Raw genomic sequence first — 13,137 nt, 5'->3', positions numbered from 1 at the left:
TCCCTCCCTGAACCCTCCCCCACATACAGCATTCACAACCCAGCAACTGGGTTGACCTACCTGGTGACTACCTAAGGCTCTGTCCCTTACTAGGTAACAAGTGTGCTGCAAGCCCCCTCCCCCCAAATAATGGCCCAAATGAAAGAACAGATCAAAGCTCCAGAAAAAATACAACTAAATGACAAAGAGATAGCCAGCCTATCAGATACAGAGTTCAAAGCACTGATAATCACGATGCTCGTGGAAATGGTTGAATATGGTTGCAAAATAGAGGAAAAACTGAAGGCTATGAAAAGTGAAATAAAGGAAAATGTACAGGGAACCAACAGTGAAAGGAAGAAAGCGGAACTCAAATCAACAGTTTGCAGCAGAAGGAAGAAACATTCAATTAGACAGAATGAATAAGAACTCAAAAAAAATGAGGAGAGGCTTAGGAACCTCCAGGACATCTTTAAATGTTCCAACACCCAAATCACAGGGGTGCCAGAAAGAGAAGAGGAACAGCAAAAACATGGAAAACTTACTTGAACAAATAATGAAGGAGAACTTCCCCAATCTGGCAAAGGAAATAGACTTCCAGGAAGTCCAGGAAGTGCAGAGTCCCAAAGAAGTTGTATCCAAGGAAGCACACACCAAGACACATCATAATTACATTATCCAAGATTAAAGATGAGGAGAGAATTTTAAAAGCAACAAGAGAAATGGAGAGAGCTACCTACAGAGGAGTTCCCCTAAGACTGTCAGCTGATTTCTCAAAAGAGACCTTACAGGCAAGAAGGAGCTGGAAAGAAGTATTCCAAGTCACGAAAGGCAAGGACCTACATCCCAGATTACTCTATCCAGTAAAGCTATCATTTAGAATGGAAGGACAGATAAAGTGCTTCCCAGATAAGGTCAAGTTAAAAGAGTTCATTATCACCCAGCCTTTATTATATAAAATGTGAAAGGGATTTATCTAAGAAAAAGATTAAAAATACAAACAGTAAAATGACAACAAACTCACAGCTATTAACAACTGAACCTTAAAAAAAAAAAGAACCTAAGCAAACAACTGCAACAGGAACAGAATCACAGAAATGGAGATCACATGAAGGGTTAACAGCAGGGAGAGTGGGAGGAGGAGAGAGAGGGAAAAGTACCAAGAATAGTAGCATAAATGGTAGGTTCAAAATACAGAGGGGGAAGTTAAGAATAGTATAGGAAATATAGAAGCCAAAGAACTTATATGTATGATCCATGGACATAAACTAAAGGAGGAGAATGTGGGTGGGAGGGGGTGTGCAAGGTAGAGGGGAATATGGGTGGGGGGGCAGAATGGGATAACAAATAGCATAGTCACTAAAATATATTTTAAATATTTTTTAAAAGCACACATCGACAGAAAACCTTATAAATGTTCACAGCCACACTATTCATAATCACCATAAGAGGAAACAATTTAGATGTCCATCAACTGATGATGGGTAAACAAAATGTGATCCATCTACACAATGAAATATCATTCAGCTATAAAAAGGAATGAAAGTACTGACACGCAACAATATGGATGAACCTTGAAAACCTGAGGCTCGGTGAAAGGTGTCAGACACAAAAGGCCCCAGAGCATGTAAACCCACTTACATGAAATGTCTAAGACAGGCAATCCATATAAACAGAAAGGAGATCAGTGCTCAAGAGTTATAAAAATGAAAGTGGCAATCCTTGTGGTGAGAGTATTGCTCTAGTCTCCTGACTTGGTGCTGAATACAGGAAGCTACAAATGTGATAAACAAAGCTGTAGAGAAGTAAGCATACACACAACTAAATGAGAGCAAACCCTGGCAATCCGAGTAAGATCAGAGCATTATCTGTGCAGGTATCTTATCCAGGTTGTGATACTGGTCACAGTTTTGTAAGACATTACCCTGGTTGTGAAATTGGTCAGTTGTGTAAGATGTTACCATTAAAGAAGTTAGGCAAAGTGTACAAGGCTCTTGTATTTTTTACAACTGCATTGTGAAACTACAACAATCTCAAGAAAACCAACGAACACCATTCAGGTGAGCCAGCCTATTTCAACCCCTTACACCCCAGATGAGGACTGAAGCTCTAAGAGACTGGGAGCCTGTCTCCCAGGCACAGACCATGCTCACGAGGCAAACCTTTTCTAGGTTAGTTCATGTGTCAGGGAACAGCAGGAAAAGAGATGAGCCATTTCAATCAGGCATGGTAAAAGGGTCATGCACTAGAATTAGGAAACCAACTTTTCTTCCTTTCCAAGAGTTCTTGTGCTTACTAGAGTATGCAGGGCTCTTTCTTTCCAGGCCTCTCACCCCTGGCTGAGAAGACCTCACATTCCGGGGTGGCCAATGTGTATCATTACAGCAGTCCTGGGGAAGTGTGACCTGGAACATACATGGAAAAGTATCTGGACGGAGGGGTGAATCACCATGCAGGTCAGAAGTCTTATCTAATGTTCTTAGTCCAGTCTGCAGGCATCCTGTGGGGGCACCCCAGTTCAGGGAACAATGCCAAGTTCTGTACAATCCAGCCAACACCTTTCCAGGGCTATCTTCATCACCATCCTGTAGCCCCAGTAACACCTCTACCCAGCGTGGATTCTGCTGCTGTGACACCTGAAATTCTCAACTGCCATGTGAGGCAAAATGGCAAAAGGCTCCTGCAGTCTGACACCCAGGAGTCTTGGATCCAATTCCTTCAACCAGGCACAGAGAAAGCCAGGAGGTAGTTTCTACTCTGAGCATAACTCCCACTTCTCCTAGGACTCCTACTACTAATGAATAGGAACCAGCCAAAGCTCAGAAGGCCCCAGGTGAGAATGGTAGCAGGGGCACCATCCAGACAGGCTCACCTGAGCTTTCTCCCACAGCAGAACCTAAGTGCAGCGGTGAGGTTTATTCAAGGAGACCACCATTCCAGTAAGGTTTCTATGATTTGCGTTACAGAAACTGCCAAGTGTAGCAGCAAAGCCCCTTGGCACCTAAGCCTGCATGGCTCCCAGGCCCACTCCTGTTTACCCCACAGCTCTACACAAACATAGAAGGATGAGGGGAATTCAGAGAACCTTCTCTGCTTGCTGACTGTTCCCAGCTGCTTGCTGTGACTGTATGACTCAGCTCTATGCTTCAGTTTCCACATATAAGAAAAACATAGTAATGATGTTACAGGCCACCTTATCCCATAACAAATGAGACTCACTGAAAATTAAAAAGGGAAGAACAGAGTATAGTGTCCATGCAGTTTGTGATGTACCAGGAAAACAAACTGACTTCCATTTCCACTCAAAAATCCTTCAAAAATACTTACTTAAGAAAGGAACACATCACAAAGAGGGCAGGGTGAACATGACACCAAGCTATTCCCAAGAAACAAACTAACACTGCCAGTATCAATTTTATAGTTTGGTGCAGTTTGAATCCAGCCACCCCCTACAAAGTAAGACATAAGTAGACCCAGTTGAGCCCACTAGTAGGATAAACTTACAAAGCACAGGGGTTTCCTGGAAGTTGGTGCACAAGTGCCATATAAGCCCACATAGTTCCTCCCTGGTAGCAAGGAAGAGGTAGGGCAGTGTACCCCAAATCCAAGAAAGAGAGCTCCAAGACAAACGAGTCAATGCAGACTGACAAGAGACACACTCGAGCACCTGAAGACTGAGGCGGTAACAACTGGCACCAAGACATAGAAGGAGGCTAGACTACAAACACTCAAGGAGAACCAGGATCCCATCAGGAGGCCTTGTCAGGACTCTCTCCAGCTGATGTCAGTGTGTCTCTGACACTCACACCGNAGAGGTAGGGCAGTGTACCCCAAATCCAAGAAAGAGAGCTCCAAGACAAACGAGTCAATGCAGACTGACAAGAGACACACTCGAGCACCTGAAGACTGAGGCGGTAACAGCTGGCACCAAGACATAGAAGGAGGCTAGACTACAAACACTCAAGGAGAACCAGGATCCCATCAGGAGGCCTTGTCAGGACTCTCTCCAGCTGATGTCAGTGTCTCTCTGACACTCACACTGAGTTCTTACACAGAAACCAAAGAATCATATTCAAATGAAGATGTGCTAACCAGAAAAGGAAGTGTATCCAACAGTCAGTATGCAACTGCATCAACATTCCCATAGCCTACATGCAGGTCCATCATACAATGCCCAAGGCTGGTTCACTGAAAACTCCTTAAAAAAATCCTACCAGAGCTCCAAAGGTGGGCCCAAAGAAGCAATGGCTTCAAGAATGCAGAGACAAAGAGTGAGCACCTGCACTGAACTCAGGGGTCCCACCTACTGATTCCCACTGTGAACTGGAGGATCACAAAGACCACCAATAATGATACTTGACTCTCATACAAAAAAAGATTTTAAAACTCGGTTCTATGAAAAATTACAAGAGTTTACAGTCTTAGGAGAAAAAGAACAAGTAAGCACATAGGAACATATATTGTAATACTCAAAAGTCTAAGAAAAAAGCCACACATTTATCCTCCATGGAAAAGGTGAGGGAGCTGCTCACAACAAGAGTCAGAAGGGCTCTGCAGGAAGGCTGAGGAACAGGCCTACCCAGAGGGAGCCACCTGCTCTGGAGCACCCACTGTGTCCACCTGCAGCAAGGCTGTCAGCCAGTCTGCAAGAACAGAGTCAGAGACAGAATCATGAGTAGCAGCTGCTTAAACTAGCCATGACTAAAAGAATGAAGACTTTAACTATTAGAGATGCTATTAAAATGCGTGAAGGTAAAATGATATGAAGTTTGAGATTTATTTTAAAATATTACAGTTAAAAAGTTTAAAGAGAGATAACAATGACAAACAAGAGGAGGAAATAGATATAACCAGACTGGCAAAATACTGGTAATTGTTAAAACTGGGTAGACAGGGTAAAATTCTCTCAAATACTGTAAATGCTTGGAAATATGCCTAATGGAAGGTTAAATAAAAATTTTAACTTTGTATGTGAAGAAAGTCAGAAAGCAGCTGCATCTTGGGGGCTCCATTAAAGTCATTTCCGGACAGTTCACTGTCCACCCGATTAGTCATCCATTTAGATGAAAAAAGCTCCTCTACGGAACATTGATAAAGCACTTTCACAGCCTTGTCCAAGTTATGGAAAAACTTAAGAATTAAAACACCCAGGTTCAAAAATCCCACACTTAAAACATGCATATATGAATGTATAGATGATTTTAAAAACATGTAAGCTTACCATCTTGATTATAGTGATATTTAGTCCCAATTCTTTCTTGTAATAATTTTCTCCTGATTTTTAGAGAGAAAGTAAGAAAGAAAGGAACACTGATCTGTTTTTGCTACTTATTTACACATTCATCAATTTTTTACAGGTATTTGAAATACAACTTCATTTGGATTCTAAATGAAAAGGAATAGAAATGACTAACAAACTTTTGACGCTGAGTACTGTGATGCAACTGCAGCAGCCTCACAGCTGAAACTCAGTTCCAACTGGGTTCTAAAAAAATGAAGGTATTTTTAAACTGCCTCATTCACTCCAAAGCCCATTCATCTCTTTCAGCATCCCAAAGATCAAGCACAGGTTCTGCTTAGCTATATAATACAGTGGCAAACACTCTGCACCACTAGACATCACAGGACAGTTGCCTATAAAACTGGCTTCTGATGCTGGGCTCCAGCTTCCCTGTCTCACAGGCCCTCATCCCCACCCGGGGGAGTGGTGGTCTGAGCAACCTCTAGACCATGGTCACACTGTGCTGCCAGAGTTGGGTCCACCATGATCTCTGGTGGGGCCAAGAGTAGGCATGGTGACAAACTTCAAGTTAGGGTCTCCATTTAGTTTTCTAGCAAGCCAGAGGAAGGGCTTTTCAAAGTTGTAGTTACTTTTTGGCAGAAATGTCACAGCACTAAAGATTCTTATTTCACTGAAAGACAACTGATTTGCCGTAACATGATGGGGGTGTTTCTCACATCCTCATACCAGATCTCCATGCCAGTTAGGCACATTCTTGTAAGCAACGCTCGAAATTACATCAAACATTATAACGGCACAATAGGCTTGGATGCAACACCTGTCTCTCAGCCCACCTAACTTCTCCTGGCCGACTCAAGGGGATGGACCTCAGCATCCAGGGTGGTTATACACTTCTCAAATTCACCAGCCAGATGAAGTCTCATAAATGTACTTTTCCCAGTCCCACCATTACCAACCAATACAAGTTTGAACTGAACTTGGGGTTCTCTATGTGTGGCCATGTGATGTTACTACTAGAATTGTCTCTGGGCCCACCTGACTGAGACTCACTGATGCTTCTATGTGCCTTGACCAGGGATGGAACCCACAATCTCAGCATATTGGGATGATGCTCTAACCAACTGAACTCTCTGGTCAGGGCTTTAGTCCCAGTTGTTGTTGTTGTTTAATTAATTCTTGATTGATTGATTGAGAGAGAGAGAGAGAGAGAGAGAGAGAGAGAGAGACAACCTGTTGCTCTACCCACCTATGCATTCATTGGTTGGTTCCTGTATGTGACCTGTGTGACCTGACGGGAGACTAAACTCACAGTATCAGAACAACACTCTAACTGAGTTACCCAACCAGTGTAGATTCAATTCTTAATATTAGTTTTAAATCATGACACTGAAGTCTGACAACCCGAACTACCTCAACAGAAAATAACTAAAATGTAAACCTTAAAAAGATATTAAACTAAATTTATGCCTAATTACAGATAAAGCACAGTCAGTAGGATTATAAAGGGAATCTTGTTGCATTAACACACTAGGCAAGGTAATGACAGACCCCAGTGCCAAGGCCCTGAGCAAATGGTAAATTGATCCAGAAAGTAAATTTATAGGTAGACAGAGGGGAGACTGCAAAAAGAACAACATAAAAAAAACTACCAATACAGCAAGACCTGCCAGTCTAGGCTTGCTTTCCGAAGGCTGAAGCAACAGCTTTCACAATGTAAAAAGTCCCGACCTCAAATCATCAACAAAAATTCAAATTATGACAAGTATTCTTCTAGTTTATACAGTAGGCTAGATGACTTTGTAATTATGCAAGTGACTTACACGGGGTGACACATGTTGCAACACAAAAACACAGAGTAAATCCTGCACTGAAGGTGACTGGAATGAGATAATCACAATAAGAATCATCTCAAACCTTACGTGCTTCAGGAGACTATGGAAGTCCCCCATGCTACAACCTCCCTCCTTTCAAAGGGGGTGCCACCTTCCATCTTAAATAAGAGAAAGCATGTAGATGCTGGGCAGGCTACCCAGAGTAGCTGCTGTGCTGAGAACAGCATGGATGGCCCCCAAGTCAGGCCCCTGGAATCTCCACATGCCTTCACCTTCGCATGTTCTAGGTGGACATGATCCTCAGCTGGCCTAAGAAACAGAGCCTAGGACTCTTCTGAAAGCAATCTTTTCAGAAAGAGGGGAAAGCTACACCTGAACCCAGACCCACTGCTCTTGATTACAGAGTTTCATGAACCAATTAATTTACTATTGAATATACCTAGATGAACTCAGGTTGTAAATCACACACAATGAACAGTCCCCCAGGATGGCCCACACAGCTCTGACTCCAGACAAACAGTTATCCACATAACTGGATTCCTCTACCCAAACCCAGATGACCGCCCCACCCCAGGAGGCTTATTAGGAAATGTGATTCACCGAACTGGACCTTTAGAATTCTCATCTTAAGAAATTAATGCCCTTCAGCTATTCAAAACTCAGGCCAGAGAATTTGTCAGATATGGGCATTAATTTCTTAAGATGAGAATTCTACTCAACCTGGCATAACTGACAGCGAGCTATAGGTCATTCATTTGGTGACTACAGTACAGCCACTTGAGATCTCTGGGCCATGGCCTCCCCATGGCACTCAGATCACATCTGTTCTATTCCCTCCTAGGGAGAGCTTGAGATCCTTCAAGTAAAAGAGCTTTGCCAGCATTACCATGCAGGCACAAAGAAGGCAGAGGGAAGCAAGGAGTGGGCTGGGCCACCAGAAAAGGTGGAGGAAGGGAAATGCCCACCCTCAACCCCTACCCCCCACACCCACCCACCAGGGCAGATTCTAATCCATCTCCTCTTCCCCTGGAGCTCCTGATGCACCTGAAACTAGATAGTGAAACTAGATTCCAAAATCTAGAAATAAACATTTTTACCCCCACCTTACCACCTAACCAAGGAATAAAAGTGTAATTTTTAGTAAATAAAGCCATTTATCTACTCAACTATGCCATGCTAATTTCTCATTTTTGTCTAGATTTTCAACCTTCAAATCACTGTCAGTTATTTAAAAAATTTTTTTCTCACCCAAAGACATTTTTTCGTTGCTTTTAGAGACTGTGGAAGGGGGACAGAGAGAAACATGGATATGAGAGAGAACATCAGTTGGTTGCCTCCTGTATGAGCCTGAACCAGGGATTAAACCTGAAACCCAGGTATATGCCCTGGCTAGGAATCAAACACACAACCCTTTGGTTACAGGACGATACTCCAAACAACTGAGCCACACCAGCCAGGGCCACTGTTAGTTATTTTTTAAAGTTATTAAACAGTCAGTATAAACATCCAATGTAAAACATCAACCAAGGACTCACTCACATTCTCCTATTCCCCAGCACCAACACTAGACACTTATGCTTGCCTCAAGGGGTTTGGAGAAAAGAAGAGGAAATGTGAAAACAGAAGCAGTATATTTTTATTGTAAAAAATTTAGATAATGGGGTGGTGGGGAGCGGTGGGAGGATAAGGCAGAAAACTGTACTTGAACAAAAATAAAAACAATGTTTAAAAATGTTTAGACTTCCGCCAAGATGAAGGCATAGGTGGAAACACTGTGCCTTCTCCCACAACCAAGTTTGAATACAACAAAGATTTGGAGAAACAAAGACACAACCAAAGGACAGAAAATTGAATTATACGGAAGTCCGACTACATCTAACCATTCAACGGGATGGTAAGAGGGGCGGAGCCAGCAGCGAACAGGGTCGGGCAGGACAGGGCCCCCGACCCAGGCGCGCAGGCAGACGGGAACCAGTTGGGGTGCGGGGCAGACCACGGGCGCATATTTGCGCACAGTGAGACAGACCACGCAGGCCCCAGGGGGCGAGGGCTGACGACGGTAGCACACTCGCGAGCAGTGGGACGAAACGCCTGGGCCCGGTGACAGCAGCAACTGCGGCACCGGTGAGGGCCGTGGTGGCAGGCGGCGGACCAGACGCCATAGTCCCTCTTTGACCGCGCCCCCACATACAGCGTCACAACCCAGCGACTTAGTTGCCCTGTTCTAGTGAACATTTTAGGGCTCTGATCCTGCTATGGAACAGGCATGAACAACCCGAAAGATGGCACAAGAAGAACTCAAAGTCCAAGAGCCAATAACTCTCAGCGACCAAGAAATTGCCAGCCTCTCAGAAGCACAATTCAGGACACTGTTTATCAGGATGCTCACAGAACTGGTAGATTATAGTCACAAATTAGAGGAACAAAGTCACAAATTAGAGGAATATATGAAGGCTAAACTAATTGAAATGAAGGGAGATGCACAGGAAACCAATAGTGATGGAAAGGAAACGGGGACTCAAATCAATGGAATGGACCAGAAGGAAGAACAAAACATCCCACCAGAAAGGAATGAAGAAATGAGAATTCAAAAAAATGAGGAGAGGCTTAGGAACCTCCAGGACATCTTTAAACGTTCCAACATCCGAATTATAGGGGTACCAGAAGGGGGAAAGAAACAGCCACGAGTGGAAAACGTATTTGAACAAATAATAAAGGAGAACTTCCCCAGTCTGGCAAAGGAAATAGACTTCCAGGAAATCCAGGAAGCTCAGAGAGTGCCAAAGAAGTTGGACCCAAGAAGGAACACACCAAGGCACATCATAATTACATTAGCCAAGACCAAAATGAAGGAGAGAATCCTAGAAGCATCAAGGGATAAGGGGACAGTCACCTACAAAGGAGTACCCATCAGACTGTCAGCGGATTTCTCAAAAGAGACCTTACAGGCAAGAAGGGGCTGGAAAGAAGTATTCCAAGTCATGAAATCCAAAGACCTACAGCCAAGATTGCTTTATCCAGCAAAACTTTCATTTAGAATGGAAGGACAGATAAAGTGCTTCTCAGATAAGGTCAAGTTCAAGGAGTTCATCATCACCAAGCCCTTATTATATGAAATGCTAAAGGGACTTATATAAGAAAAAGAAGATGAAAAATATTAACAGTGAAAGGACAGCAAACACACAGTTATTAACAACCACACCTAAAACAAAAGCAAACCAAGAGGACAGCTAGATCAGGAGTGGAACCATAGAAATGAAGAACACATGGAGGGTTAGAAATAGGGGGGTGGGAGGGGGAGAAGGGGGGAGAAGGCAAAGAAAATAGCATAGAGGGTAGGTAGAAAATAGATAGGGGGCAGGGGGAGAATAGTGGGGGAAATATAGAATCCAAAGAACTTGAGACACGTGGTTATAAACTAAGGGGGGGCGGAGAATGGTGGGGGAGGGAGGGTGCGGGTGGAGGGGAATGAAGGGGGTGAATAGAACAACTGTAATGATATAATCAATAAAATATATTTTAAAAAAAAGTTTAGATAACACTGACACCCCATGAGAAAACTACAGATAGCTGTGACTGGTGTGGCTCAGCTGGCTGGGTGTCATCTTGCAAAGCAAAAGGCTGCCAGCCAGTTCAATTCACCGTCAAGGCACATGCCTGGGTTGTGGGTTCAGTCCCCAGCTGGGGTGTGTATGAGAGGCAACTGATCAATGTTTCTCTCTCACATCGATGTTTCTTTCCCTCTTTTTCTCCTTCCGTTCTTCTCTCTCTAAAAATAAATTAAATCTTAAAAACAAAAACAAAAAAACCCCACTAGAGACAAATCCCTACCACCCAGGTCTCCGATGAAACATTACAGTATATTTTTCAGTCAAGAATGAGACCACACTGAATCTACTTACTATATTGTAACTTACTTTTTACAATCAACATTCTCCGCCTCTCCATTTAGGATTACAAATGTTGCCTTGGGTGGTATAGCTCAGTGGATTGAGCTCTGGCCTATAAACTGAAAAATCCCCCATTCAATTCCCAGTCAAGCCACATGTCTAGGTTGCAGGCCCTCCCCTCTCTACTACAATAAAGTAAAATAAAATAATTACAATGTTGCTCATGAGTAAACTTGCCCTAAATTAACACTGAAGCACATGATTGATTATTAGCCAAATCTATGCATGGCTCTACACTAATTTATAAAATTGCAAGGGCCCATAATCCTAACCTGTTTTCTCCCATTGCCCAGTTCAGCTTAATAGAAGAGCAAAAATTAACTCATCCCAAGGTGCCACAGACAATGTTTAACCTCTTGTCTCATAGAACAGCATGCAGGGACGAGTTATACTGTCAGTCCCTCACTGTCTAGTGGGACACGAGCAACAAAATTAACACATGGCAACCTTGGAAAATGCTCTGACATCAGGATCCATCTATAGACTACTCACTGGACACCTCCTAGTGAGAGGAACATGGGTGTATCACAAACTCCTGCCTTCCTTGGACCAGCTTCTTGGCTTTGCAGTCTCTCCAGGAAGCTGCTATATGCCATGACCAGCACTGCCTGTTGCTAATTGAAAATAAGTACCTATGACCTATACAAAAAAGATGCCAGTGGTGCTCACTGAAGTGAGAAACAGATGTAGGCACCAAGGTTATCTGTGATATAAATAGAAAGGAACCACAAAAGGAAATGATGAATTTGTGGATGAAAGATGCATGACAACCCAAATCCACCAAGAATGAAGACATTTATGATTCCCAGGGATATCCGAAAAGCTTCCTTCTGGCCATGATTTCCTAGCTATTGTGAGGTGCCATTAACAGCCCCCAGGTAACTGCTTCCTGAGCAACAAAGTAAGGAAAAATGGATAAAACAATGTTACATCACATACACACCCTTTCTAGACGTCTGATTCCAAATCCAGTGTCAGGCTACACAGAAGGTGACTACTTAATCTGCATCTTCAATGACAAGTCAATTAAGTCACCCTGAAACAAAACAGCACCAGAAAAGCTGGAGTCTGAAGGCCAAAGCAAGCTGAAGCCCTGTGGGTGGCCAAGTGCTATACAGAATACAAATGCAGCAGGTGGATAGCCAGAAGAACAAAAGCCAAGAAGCTGGCACCAAATGGGCACATGTGTGAATCCCATGGACCCTGGAGAGCTGCCTCAACCACCCCTACCAGTATAGTATCCATGCTGAGTGGTGAAAAATAACAGTATTTCACACCTGCAGCTTGCACCGAAGGAGATCCTTGAGAAAAGCAACTGGCAAGAAAAGAATATAAATCATACTCTGATTTCTCAACTCCCTCCAGGAAAGAGAATATTCTCTTTCCCAAGGAGCTCAGACTTATTCCAGACTCCACCCTCAAACTCTGAAACAGAGTTCTTAGGGAAGGGACTACTGCTGGATGCGTCGGCAAACCTAGCTCTGAGCCAAACCCAGACAAAACCTGCTGAGTGGTTCAGGGAATGACCCATGCACAGCCATCCAGGGCAATATTTGCTCACATGAGACACATACGCAAGCACACCTCAGGAAGAAGGCTAGATTTGCCGAGGAACATATCCCCCTTTTTGTATAAGAAGCCATTTGCTGTGAAGTTGTTCTGAGTCCATAAGATTAAGGAACGTCAAAAAATCACCTAAGTATCAAACTGCTGAGATCCAGAGCACAACATCTATCTCCACAGACTAATACAAAAAAAAAATCAATGATTAAAATTAAACTGCAGAAACCAGGGGTAGAACCACAATCAGTGCCTTTGAACCGATCAAATATCAGAGACTGATATAAGGAGTGCATGAGGTAAGGGCAAAGATATGCACTACAGGAGACAGAGTAGGCCTTAAAAGTTCTTACCACACCCCAACCAGTGTGGCCAACCTGGCTGGGCATCATCCCACAAAGTGAAAGGTCACCAGTTCAATTCCCCATCTGAGCACATGCCTGGGTCACGTGTGTGACTTTTAGTTTGGCCCTAAATCTGGGTGCATACGAGAGGCAACCAATCAATGTTTCTCTCTCACATCAGTGTTTCTCTCCCTTTCTCTCTCCCTAATTTACCCTCTTGAAAAATAAAT

General features: G+C 43.4%; 1 protein-coding gene and 1 pseudogene across 4 annotated transcripts in view; both read right to left on the bottom strand.

Moving 5' to 3' along the window:
- ANKRD11 (ankyrin repeat domain 11) overlaps positions 1-13,137 on the bottom strand; it is a 245,473-nt gene that overhangs the window by 107,100 nt on the left and 125,236 nt on the right. The window lies entirely within an intron of this gene.
- Positions 5,474-6,390, bottom strand: LOC118982956 (GTP-binding nuclear protein Ran-like; annotated as a pseudogene).

Source organism: Sturnira hondurensis, unplaced genomic scaffold (assembly GCF_014824575.4).
Source record: "Sturnira hondurensis isolate 20B ecotype Veracruz unplaced genomic scaffold, ASM1482457v3 Scaffold0002597, whole genome shotgun sequence".
Classification (NCBI taxonomy): domain Eukaryota; kingdom Metazoa; phylum Chordata; class Mammalia; order Chiroptera; family Phyllostomidae; genus Sturnira; species Sturnira hondurensis.
This window is presented reverse-complemented; position numbering and strand designations above follow the sequence as displayed.